This window comes from Mesoplodon bidens, assembly GCF_964165515.1.
Source record: "Mesoplodon bidens genome assembly, chromosome: 8".
NCBI classification, from domain to species: Eukaryota; Metazoa; Chordata; class Mammalia; order Artiodactyla; family Ziphiidae; genus Mesoplodon; species Mesoplodon bidens.
In genome coordinates this window covers 85709774-85723462 of record NC_138165.1, presented here as the reverse complement: position 1 = coordinate 85723462, position 13689 = coordinate 85709774, and positions in this window count along the sequence as shown.

The window sequence follows — 13689 nt, the reverse complement described above, 5'->3', positions numbered from 1 at the left end:
ATGGGACCCATGAGTGGACACAACAGAAGAAAAAGATTTCATGGCAGTGTTGAGGGATGGCATGAAATGTTACCCAAGATGAGACCTTCCTGAAAGTATGTGTGAAATTCTAACTTTAGTGGTGTTAGGTCCAATGCAATTGGTCTTAAGCTGTTGCAAGTTCATCCTGACTTCATCTACTACTATATAGCCTATCTCCCCAAGGGCTTTGTGAACTGGCTTTGAGTGCGAGAGCCCTGCACCCAAATCCAGGTTCTGTCAGTGCCAGAATCATCTGTGATCCTAGAATAAGTTATTTAATCCTTAAGCACCAGTTTCCTGCTTTTTGTAAAGCAAAGCAGAGGAGAACGATACCTATATCAGAGATTTGTGGCAATGATGGAATCCGTGACTGAGACGGATGTGGTCACTCCCCTTCAGAGAACAGTCAAGTAAAAAGATTACAATACCTCGAAGTATACTAGTATGATGGTAGAATAAAAAAGCAAAATCTCCCAATGTCATTTTGACTCAGTCATTTTCATTATGGAAAATGATCTAATTGCAAAGAACAGAGTCACACTTTTAAAAGGGGATAAAATTCTAATATGATTAAGTGGCTCTCATTTCTGAAGCCCCTGGCATTTTTCCTATAGGAATCAAAGCAGTGGAGTCAGGAGCTCCAGCGATTGGGAAGGCAGGGACAGAGAATGTACTGGAGGGAGACTTTTAGGAGGGTGCATAGTGTTGTAAGTCAGGAATTGCCTGTTGGATTAACGTTTTAACTTAAAATTCTACCAATTATTAATTAGGTTTTAAATATAGAATATAAATTCTTGAAATTTTTACCTTACCTGTTATGGGCTGAATGTTTGTGTACCCCCAAAATTCATATGTTGAAGTCCTAACCCCCAATGTGATGGTATTTGGAGGTGGAGTTTGGAGCTCTCTTTCTGCTATGTGAGGGTACTGCAGGAGCCCTAACCTTGAACTTCCCAGCCTCCAGAACTGTGAGAAATAAACGTCTGTTATGTAAGCAACCCAGCCTATGGTATTTTGTTACAGCAGCCTGAACTAAAACATTATACAAATAAATTGTTGTGCTTCTTAGCAGGTTCTCTTTTTCTGTGACTCTCTCTGCTTGTCTCTCTCTACCTCTCTCACTAATTATTGATTGATGGCAGTTTGCCAAGTGCTCAGAGCTTCACAAGTATCAATTTATTTAAGCCTCACAACTCATTATTGTATTGATGTAGATACAGTCCAGATGTATATATAATATAGATGTAATTATCCAGCTGTCTGTATCTATGTCAATACTGTATCTACAGCCATCTGTAGCATCTGGGTGTATCTACATTTAAATCCATGGATCACAACACAGACACAATGTGTTACGCATACACAATGTATACACACATTCATGTGAGTTATATGAGCACAACTCATCAGGGATTAACCTGTGATGTCCAGAAGATGAATATGATGAAGGATATAAGTCTAAATCTCACTTTCTCTTAAATAAGGTAACCGGGACACCGTCTTTGCCAGATATATGAAACAAATGAAAGATTTGATGATTCAGATCTTTTCAAGGATTCTGTATTTGAAGAGACATAGTAAAATCAAGAGTGGAGAACAGTACATAGTAAAATCAAGAGTGGAGAACAGTAATCTAGCTACTTAAAATGATTACTAACAGAACATGGTAGAAATGAATGCCCAGATATCTGGGTCTCTGAGTCAGTGTAGGCGTGGTGAGTTTTTTCATATGTGTGTTTCAGGAGGGAAGAGCTGCTTGGTTTAATATGAAAAAAACTTATTTTTCTTACAGAAGAACTTTTTTCTCAGTTTAACTCTATTGTCCTGGTAGTTGGTAATTTTGGCAGTAAGTTATCTGTCAAATTTGTTTCTTTATCTTCTGGGTCTAGGTCTTCATAGGTCTTTTACTATGAAGTTGGGAGAAGTCACATCAAGGCTGAAAGCCTGATTCCATTTCAAATCCAGAGCCCTACAAATAAATTTGACCCTGGAGATTGATTGGTAATATGTGGTTGAAAATTAGAGAATGATCCACTGCAAAAAAGACTACAGCCCAGGAGAGAATTGCAGTGTTTCCCGATCTTTACATTACTCTGACACCTCTCAACCTCACCAGGGTTTCTTCCAGTGACCACAGAGCTTTATGTAGCAAAGCCTAGAAGTGGAAATGCTGGGTCAAAACATAAAAATATTTTTAAAGTTTCTATTATGTGCATCAATTTGTGCTCCCAAAATATGTGTTGATTTGCAACCCTATCCATAAAATTTACACAACAATTTTAAAAGTATTAATTTGAGAAGCAAAATCGCATTTTAGCTTACATTTCTTTGAATATTAGTGAGGGAACATTTTTGACGTGTTTATTAACCACTTTTACTGCTTGTTTTTTAAATGACCTGTTCATGTCCTTTACCTAACAAGCCATCTGAAAATAATCATAGCACATGTCCAAATAAAGAACATGGTTTCTTGGAACAGATTGTTTCTCTGTATTTTTTAAAGAAAGGTACTAAATGAAAACATTATTATCACTATCAGGTTAACAATTGTAACTTGGAGAATGACAAGTATACATAAAATTTCTCTATCCAATATTTTAAAGGAAAGGCTTTTATTTCTTTTCTAAGAAGGGAGTGCAGGATGGGATGATTCCCTGAGTCTGAGCACAAAATTGATAGTGAACTGTTTTCACTGTGGATCATTCCCACCATCCCTCACACCCAGACTTTAAGTTCAGCTATTAGCAATCGACATGTTCCCCATTCATTACTTCAACCAAATGTTGTATTTCTAGATTGTTTTCCTGGGACCGTTTACAGTCTAGAAGAAATTTAGATAAAGAAGCCAAAAATAACCACATTTTTCTATGCTGCACAATATGGCCAGAATATATGAAATTTTAGAGAGTCGTTAGTGTTGTCACTGAATATTGTCTGAGTTTCACAAGGACATTTCAACATTTAAGCAATTCTACCTTTTGCAACAATTCTACCAGGAAGTTTAAGGAATTCCTTACATCTTCTAAAGTGCCTTGGGGTCCATGACAATGTTATTATTTCTCCTTGGCCATATATATCGCTCCCCTTGTAAACCTCTGCCTTGTAGCTATACAAGAGCAGTTAAGCAGAGATGCCCGATTGTTGGAGGAGGTCATCAAGAGGACATGACCGACACCTGACATATAATCTGCACCTGGACAATCGGAGGCTCCCCACCCTCTCCCCTGTCCTTGGAATGTACATTCTGCCCACCATTCCCATAGCCGGAGCCATTTTCAAGGATGCAACCTTGAGAGAGCAATGTGTTATTGAGACCATCTGGACACTGAACTCAGATAAAACCTCTATATCAACTTTTAAGATTCTGGCAGGCAGGTGCAGAGATCTACTTCTTGTGGCCGCCCAAGACAAGCTTCATATGTAAGTTCCTTTGCTAATTAAACCGGCCACCTACCAATCTTTGGTCTCTCGTTGCCCTCCATGTCCAGGGGCCAGTTTCAGATTTCACCCAGGGAGCACCTAAGGTTCTGAAGCAACACAGATACACCCTTACTTCATATCCATGATCTTTAAAAAAATTTCTGCCCAAAGTTTAAGAATCAATTGGTATATGCTGTACAAATAATAAAAGGAAAATCATCCTTGCTGTATATCCAAATTACACTTAACAAGAAAGAAAAATATTTAGCACCTTACAATCTCTAACTACTTCCCCTGGAGTAGTTTTCTCACTGATGAATTTCTAGAGAACATAGCAGTGTGACTGTCAAACAGTCTTGGCCCAGAAATTGAGGGTTTGGGCCAGCCCTAGATCTACCCATTAGTGTGAAAAAGAAAGTAAACTGGTTAGTGCCCAGGTGCAGTTCTTAGGCAGACTAGACTAATCATAATGATAAATCAGAGCCCCAGGTCTCCCAAGGGGACAGTAATGGGAAGTCAGAGCAAGGAACTTAGAGTGGAATCAATGCTGAAGGCCCAGCTTTATGATCCAGGGCACACTAACAGCACAGAATGAACCTCAGAGAATAACAGAGCAGACTGGTCAATGCTGGGCTGATAAACCCCAGGATGAGTTGGCAGCTGGGGGTGACCTGTATGGCCAACCAGAGATCCATAAGTACAGAGTAATATCAAAATTTCCTTGAAATAGCTTAAGTTCTTCCTGCCTCTGTCTGATGGTTCAGTAACTAGAGCAGAAAAGGGCCTAAAGCCTGAAGACTGCCTCTAAAGGTGAGGGGTTCAGGAGATCAGACTCAACAGTGATATGGGATGGGCAGTTTTCCAAGCCAAGTTTCCCATGTATCTGCTCCATCCACACTCTCCGTGTATTACCTGGACAATTCCTACATTGATGGGGAAGCTTTTTGATTCTCTAAGCTGGTGGATATATAGCATCCAAAGAGCTAGCCTATTTCTTAATTTAAAAATCAAGTATGGTAAAACCATTTTGGAAAACAGTTGGGCATTTTCTTATCATCTTAAACATATGCTTATCATAGAACCTAGCAATTCTACGACTATGTATTTAGTTAATAAGGTAGCTACTATCACCCCCATTTTATAAACAAGCTTCCATGAAGGGTAAGTGATTTGCCCAAAGTCACAGAGTTAATGAGTGATGGGAGCTGAAATTGATATTTAGGGGCATGTCCCCTCTACCAAACCTGGCATTCCATTATACATGGCACCTCCTCAAAAAAAAAAAAAGAAAGAAAGAAAGAAAGATTTTTATTCCAAGTTTGGTTTAGGAAAAATGTAGTCAAAAAATGAAACACTTTTTAAAAAATAACTCATTATTAAGAAAACTATTTTTCTGAATATTTCCATCATAGTGATTTTAATAATACCATTCACATGTTTCTTGTTTTATTAAAATATATGAATATTTAGGGCTTTCCTGGTGGCGCAGTGGTTGAGAGTCTGCCTGCCGATGCAGGGGACACGGGTTTGTGCCCCGGTTCGGGAAGATCCCACAGGCCGTGGGACGGCTGGGCCCGTGAGCCATGGCCGCTGAGCCTGTGCGTCCAGAGCCTGTGCTCCACAACGGGAGAGGCCACGGCAGTGAGAGGCCCACATACCACACCAAATATATATATATATATAGAGAGAGAGAGAGAGAATATTTAATATGTCCAATCAATTGTTTATGGTGCTGACTTCATAAAAATGGGGCCTGTAGGATTATTACTAAAAATAGTTTGCTAGAGTTTTTATGGAAATCAATTTCTCATTTCAAGGCTGATTTGGGAAAGAATGAAACATGCCCACTTGGTTAAATGTCATGAGTTCAACAAGACTATTATTTTCCTGGAAAACAATTTTACATTCATTTCCAATTTGTTTACTAGCATAGAATATAGGTCTGTAGAACTTATCTTTAGTAATTTCTCTATTCTCTGGATATAAACATAAACCTGATTAGAGAATAAAGAAATTACTAAAGATACGTTCTATGGATCTATAATATTATGCAGCAAACAAAATGGAAATGAATATAAAATTTGTTTTTCTGGGGAAAAAACAAAACGATTATACACTTTGATTAATATACATAGGCCAGAATTTTACCTCTAATGTAAGATGGAACCACACAGGGCTTGTGAGGGCTGGCAGTGTATCAGAATAAAATAATGACTGCACCAAAAAAACTTTTTTATATCCTTTGTAGTAACAACTAGTTAGACTCCAAAGAGCATAGCTGAGAGGTACTGTAAGGTACCTCTGAGAGCTGTAAGGTACTGCTGGCAATACTCCTGTTTGAGAGGAAGTAGCTATTATTGAATTTTATTGAAACAGAAATAATTTTTCACCAGAATAAAGGTTATTCTTTATATGTGAGTTATTATTTTCAGTAAGTGAAGATCTGCCAGTGAAATGAGTCATAAAAGAAAACTAACAAACAAACAAAGAAAAACTCCAAAATTTATAGAATCATAGGTCAGGCTCTGTTTAGAACTTCCATGATCTTAATTTAGCAATAAGTGCTTGCCTGTGAATTCAGGCTTAAATTAAATTCATAGGAGCCTAATACAAATCCAGCAACAATCCTTAAATAATTTGGCTACTTTCTTGCCTTCCTGTATTTTTCCACGTCCTTATGAAATTCTTGAGCTTTCATGAAGAGGCCATTATATTTCCTGCATGTATACTTATAGTTTTTTACTAGTTATAACATTTATTCATATGAAAGGTCTGGGTTAATCATTTAAAAATATTTGTTAAATGCTTTTAAAAATACAGAGCGGTAGGAACTGGGAGAAAACCCATATTGTCAGGTGCCCTGTAAATTCAGTGCCACCTGGAAACTCTTGAATGGCCCACTGAGTTGGCTTGATAACTTAATTAAATTAAACCAAAACAGATCTGAATTCTGTTAAGAGCTCAAGCCAGTCTTAGGCACTAAGGAAGGATACCAGCGCTGCCTATGAGACCAAACATGTCTGAATAACAGTTTTTCCCCCATTTGAGTCTGAATTCCTGGTTTTATGTGTACAGACAGCCCATTTAAAAAAAAGGGGGGGGGGAAGCACATGTTCTCAAGACCCTGAGGAAAGGGGAGGCATTAGGTGCTGAAGACAATCATCTGTCAAATGTACCTTAGACACTTGAAAGAGGCATTTTCCATTACAGGGGTGGGAATGGGAGCACATAATAAGGAAAGATGGAAGGGGGACTGGGAACCGCAGAGAATAGAGCTCGTATATGTGAATATGGCCAAGGCATGTGCTAAATATTATGAATGAAGAAATAAAATGCTATGTCATTGAGTGGAACCTAGATTTTAGTTGATTCAGATTTCTTTTTTCTTATTCTTACTTAATTGCCTGTGTGGGCTGGGGAGCAAGTCCAAAAATAATAGCGAAACCCTGTGGGTCCTCTTACGAATCAATTTACAGATTGTAAATGAGCTTCTGCTGATCAATTCTTGTGGTAACATGAAATTTCGACTTCAGAAAAGGACAAATTTTACAATCATATTTAATCTTCAATCAAACAAAACCTATCTGATGAAAATCACATATTTGGAGTGCTAATTTTATTTGTATGTACAAAATATGTTAAAATATAACAGCAGATATTTGGATTTAAATAAGAACTAGTCTAAAATAATATGGATAATAAAATTTCTTCTCAAGCTTGCCTGGTTGGTTTTCTTTTTAGAAAATGTCTAAAATGTTTCTTTTTAGAAAATGTCTAATTTTTTAGAAAATTTCTTTTTCTTTTTAGAGTGCTCATTTACATTAAAAAGCATAGTATTTCAAGTTATGCCATTTAACACTATATTATTTTGGCAAAAATGCAAGCATTACTGACTAAAAAACATAAAACAACATGGTGAATTTGTCATGCTGCTACAATGTGTGATAAGGCAATGGAGGTATTAATAATTCCTTTTAGAATTATTAGCACCTAATAATTAGGCGTTAGACTCTCACAGCTGTAAGGAGCCGGCTACTCCCAGGTCACCCAACAGGGATTTGTTACATATGCGCAGGAAAAAAGTGGGAAACCCTCGGACCTCTTTGGGCTTCATGGAGAGATAGAAAAGTCATTCTTATTCACGAGGAAGTGTCAACTCTCACAACTCAAAGGTGTGTGGGAGACATGAACGTCTAGTTATCCCATCAGAAGCCAGCTCTCTCTAACTCCTTCTACGGAGCCCACAACACTCACGACTCAGCTTCCCTCTTAGTTTCTCCCTCTGACGTCCCATCCCGGCTGACACACACAGTCCCAGGTTCTACTGCCTTCCCCGGGACATCAAAACGACCAAGAGAGAGAATTTGGCTGGATCCATTAGGCACTATCCAACATGGAGCATCTCTATTGGACTGAGTCCTCAAATAAGATCACCTCATTGGCTGGTGGGCTCTATGCTTCTAACCTATGTGGCGAGTTGCTTTGGGCGTAAAGAAGGGTTCGATCCATCAGTAAGGGTCATGAAAACCAAGTCACATGACAAAAAACTGAAGAAACTACAGCTAAAAATAGTAGCACTCTGTCCCTAGAGTGCCGTGGCCTTGTCTCCAGTTCAACTATGCAAAGAACTGTTACCGAGGACACAAAAGTGAGTAAGGAGAGGTCCCTGCCTTCCTAGAGCAGTTTCAAACTATTAATATGTTTTTAGGGTGGGATTTCATGTTGATCATTTTCCCTGTGAATTAGAGTATACATACACGCAAGAATTTGGGGAAATGTTGCAAAATCAAACAAGAATTGAGAACCAAAATAACATGAAGCAAAATAGCCATGGGTTGATTTATTCCAGGGAAACCCTCTATTCACTCAGTGGTTTATTACCACCAGGATAGAGCGTAAAGTGTTGCTGATATAGTATGAAGAATAGCACATGCCATGTTGCTGAGAAGTAGCAGACAAAAATCCCACTCCTCTGGCAGCCAGACTGAATGTGCCAGATAGCATCTTCCCACCTTGGATTAAGGCAGTGAGTATCCACCTTCCAACATAACCAAAGAGCTTGGATTTCTCAGTTATCTCATGCAGTTTCTCCAGTGTCACCGATAATTATATTCACTTCTTATGGACAGAAGGAAAGCACAATCCTCTTAAAGTAAGACAAATCCTTGTCATTTCCACCTCTGAGCATTTATAGATGAACACAGAAAAGAAACAACAGGAGCCCTGTGCAGTAGAGATAAGATCAGTCAAAATGTAGAATTTACTAAAGGAATCATTTCCAGAATGCTGAGGTGTACACTTCTGGAAGCAGCTTGAACTGCATTCCCCTAAGGAGTAGCTCTTCAGTGATATCATGTTGTCGTTTGGCCCTTTAAGTGATATTACTGGAGGGGATGATGACTGTCAGTCTGGGGGGCTGCAGCTGCCAGGGTTTTTCCTGGATGAAGTGGCAAGTTAGCAGCAGAAATGACAATCAAATTCTATGTGGAAAAATCTAGAAGAAGCTACCAAGTTCTGCTGCCAATAAGCTAAAGGGCAATTAATTATATCTAGACATTCTTGAGCAATCTCGATGTGCGGCAGCACTTTCAAGATGAGAAGCTAAAAAGCAAAGATGGTGGCAACACCAGGAGTCTGGCTCAGGTGTTGTATCTCCCTGGAGTGTGCTCTGTCCAGGAGATGACATATATCTGTGGATAGGGTCACAAATATGCTCAAGGCATATTTTCCCATACTGAGCTAATTAAAAATTTCTCTTCCTAAAAAAAAAAAATTTCTCTTCCTGGTATGCTATTGTCTATTCTAATTTGTTGCAGAAACAGGACTTCAATTAGGAGAAGAGACTGGATTTTTAAAAAAAACATTTTTAAAACAGTAATGAATAGAGAACTACCTTTTACTTTGGACAGAGAAAACATTGTATCAATGATCCAACACAGCATTTAGATAAAATCGTTATAAAATTTCATCTGACTTGACCTTCTGCTTCTGGGCAAGGTGAGGTAATAGGGACCAGATTTACCCTCCTGCTTGAAACAATCAAGAAAACCAGGCAAAATATACAAAACAGCAGCTTTTGAGACAGCAGCAGATATTAGCCAATAAAGGACAGTAATCCTGGAGAGAGAGGTAACAAGTCAGGTGAGCCCTGTTTGTCCCCAGTTATGCCTGGAAGGATCCCGTTCTACTCCCTGGGGTCGGGAGACAGAGCTGAGAATCCAGGGAGACCAAGACCCTGAGTTTGAAGGGCAGAATACTAGAGAGGAGAGAGCTGCAGAGAGAGAGAGCCTCAGAGATCTGCAGAGGATGGGTATCCAGCAGGGCACTGATCTGACATACATGAAGAAACTACCCAAGGCCAGGGAGAGAGCCATCAGAAATGGCTCTGCAGTCATCCCTCATTATCTGTGAGGAATTGGTTCCCGGCCCCCCACAGATACCAAAAGCCACAGTTGCTCAAGTCCCTTGCAGTTGGCCATCCATATCCACAGATGCAGAACCCAACTGTGTATCTTCATTTCACTTGCTTAGCTTCAAAATGTAGAGCAATTTGTTCTTTGGATTGGGGAAAGAAAAAATATTTTAATAGGACAGTAAGAACAAAAAAGACCTTCTAACTTAATCTCACTAAAATCAACATCTCTAAGGTAGGGCTCTTCCTATCCACTGTGGAATCACTCATTTTGTTGTTTTTGTTTTGTTTGTTGGTTACAGAAGAATAGCAAAGATAGTATAGTTTCCATCTACTCCTATTTCTGTACCCTGTTTCTCCTGTACCCTGTTTCTCCTACTATTGATGTCTTACATTTAGTAAAGTACAATTGTCACAATTAATGAATCAATGTTGAAACATTATTATTAATTCAAGTCCACATTTTATTGAGATTTCTCTAGTTTTTCCTAACACCCTTTTTCTGATAGTCACTCATTTTTACAGCCTTGACTCTACTATTTCAGGGATGCATGGACAACAAATGTATCAAGCACGTGCTCTGTCAAATGAAAAGCTTTTAGTGTTACCATCATCTGAAAAAAGAATTACACTCAGGGCTTCCCTGGTGGCGCAGTGGTTGAGAGTCTGCCTGCCAATACAGGGGACACGGGTTCGTGCCCCGGTCCGGGAAGATCCCACATGCCGGGGAGCAGCTGGGCCCGTGAGCCATTGCTGCTGAGTCTGCGCGTCTGGAGCCTGTGCTCTGCAATGGGAGAGGCCACAGCAGTGGAAGGCCCACATACCACACACAAAAAAAAAAATTATACTCAGTAAAAAATATTAAACTATTTCCAACTTAAACCTCCATATGAAAACTATATATTCTAAGATTTAACGCACTCTTGTAAAAGAATAACTTAGGACTCTGGCAAAGATTTGGGGGACTTGGGTTCCCCGAGTCCCACTGGTCCCTCTAACGGCTTCATACTGCTCTGCCAAGCAGATCTGTAAATCTTAAGATCAAGTAGTGATACTTCAGAGCCCTCCACTGGCCACTGCTCACTACTGCAACCTCGTTTTGGTCCATTCTTGACCCTAGCAATCTCCCTGAAAATATCTTCCTCCACCAACGTGAGCGAGGTCAGCTTTTATGGCACCTTGCTAAAAGCCACATAAGTGCAAACAATGTCTTAAAGGTGAAAATTTATACAGTTAAAAGTTTACACCCCGCCACACATATTGTGGCAAATTTGAAAAATTTTTGAGTAACAGTCAGCAAACAACAACCAATCAGGGCCAAATTCAAGACACCTAACTCCAAAGATGCATTAAAGGACACTGACTACAGTAAAATTATCTTTTCATAAATTTTATTTTCAATTTAACAAATCAGGAGAAGATATAAAGTTTAAAAAATTTCTTAATTAAAAAAATTTTTAACTTCTTTCAGTAAGGTGAAGACATCAGAAGAAATTCCTAGGGCAGCAACTGGTGATTTGCTCATATATCTCACTCATGACTATCAGTTTCAAATCACTTTACTTTGATCTCTGCCTCATCCTTCTTCTCTTTTGTTTTGGCCTAAGACATCAGTATACATGTTCTGGAACAAAAATTTTCTTCGGGGGCATAAATTGTTAACAAGAATGAAATCATACCAAGTATCTTTACCAACCACAATGGAATGAAATGACAAATCAATAACAGTAGGAAAACTAGAAATTTCACAAATATGTGAAAATTAAACAACACATTCTTGACCAACCAAAAGATCAAAGAAGAAATCACAAGAGATTAGAAAAAAATCTCAAGATAAGTGAAAATGTAAACACAACATACCAAAACTTAAGGGATGCAGTGAAAGAAGAACTAAGAGGGAAGTTCACAGGTGTAAATATGTACATTAAAAAAGAAAGATCTCAAATCAATAACCTAACTTTATACCTCAAGGAACTAGAAAAAGGAGAACAAACTAAACCCAAAGTTAGCAGATGGAATGAAATAATAAAGATTAGAGCAGAGATAAACAAAATAGAGAATAGAAACACAATAGGAAAAAATATCCAAGAAACTAACAGTTGGTTTTTTGGAAAGATCAACAAAATTAACAATCCCTTAGCTAGATTAACTAAGAAAAAAAAAGACTCAAATGAGTAAAATCACAAATGAAAGATGGAACATTACAACTGATGCCACAGAAATAAAAAGGATCATAAGAGAATACTACAAACAACTATAGGCCAACAAATTGGATAACCTGGAAGAAATGGATAAATTCCTAGAAACATACAACCTACCAAGACTGAATCATGAAGAAATAGAAAGTCTGAACAGACCTATAACTAGTAAGTAATTGAAAACCTCCCAACAAAGAAAAATCAGGACCAGATGGCTTAACTGGTGAATTCTACCAAACGTTTAAAGAATAATTAATGCCAATCCCACCAAAAAATTGAAGAGATGGAAATACTCCCAAACTCATTTTATGAAGGCAGCATTACCCTGATCTCAAAGCCAGAGAAAGACACTACAAGAAAAGAAAATTATAGGCCAATATTCCTAACATATAGATGCAAAAATCCACAGCAAGGGCTTCCCTGGTGGCACAGTGGTTGAGAGTCCACCTGCCGATGCAGGGGACATGGGTTCGTGGCCCGGTCCGGAAGGGTCCCACATGCCGTGGAGCAGCTAGGCCCGTGAGCCATGGCCGCTGAGCCTGCGTGTCCGGAGCCTGTGCTCTGCAACGGGAGAGGCCACAACAGTGAGAGGCCCGCATACCGCAAAAAAAAAAAAAAAAATTCCACAACAAAATACTAGCAAACTGAATTCAACAGCATATTAAAAGGATCAGACAACCATGATGAAGTGGGATTTATCCCTGGGATGCAAGGATGGTTCAACATATGAAAATCAATCAGTGTAATATACCACATTAACTGAAGGACAAAAAACACTTGATCATCTCAATCAATGCAGAAAAAGCACCTGACAATAGTGAATACAGCTTCATGATAAAAATACTCAATAAACTGGGAGTACATGAAAACTATTTCAACGTAATAAAGGTCATATATGAAAAGTCCACAGCTAACATCAGTCTCAATGGTGAAAACAGAGCTTTTGCTCTAAAGACAGGAACAAGGCAAGAATACCCACACTTGTCACTTCCATTCAAAATAGTATTAGAAGTCCTAGCCAGAACAATTAGGCAAGAAAACGAAAGGCACAAAAATTGAAAAGAAAGAAGTAAAATGATCTGTTTGCAAATGAAATGTATACAAAAAACCTTAAAGAGTACACACAAAAAGCTTAGAAGTAATAAATTCAGCAAAGTTGCAGATACAGAATCAACACAGAAAAATCAGTTGTGTTTCTATACACTAATAATGAACAATCCAAAAAGAAAATTAACAAAACAATTCAATTTATAATAGCATCAAAAAGAATAAAATACTTAGGAATAAACCTAACCAAAAGGTGAAAGACTTGTACTCTGAAAACTACAAAACATTGCTGAAAGAAATTAAAGAGCAAAAATGGAAAAGCATCTTGTGTTCATGAATTGGAAAATTTAATATTGTTAATATGTCCATATTACTCAACACAATCTACAGACTAAACACAGTCCCTATCAAAATGCCAAAGGCATTTTTTGCAGAGATAGAAAAATTCACCCTAAAACACCTCTAGAATCTCAAAGGACCCAAAATAGCCAAAACAATTTTGGAAAAGAAAAATGAAGTTGGAGAGAGATCTCACACGTCCTTATTTTAAAACATACTACAAAGCTATAATAATCAAAATAACATGGTACT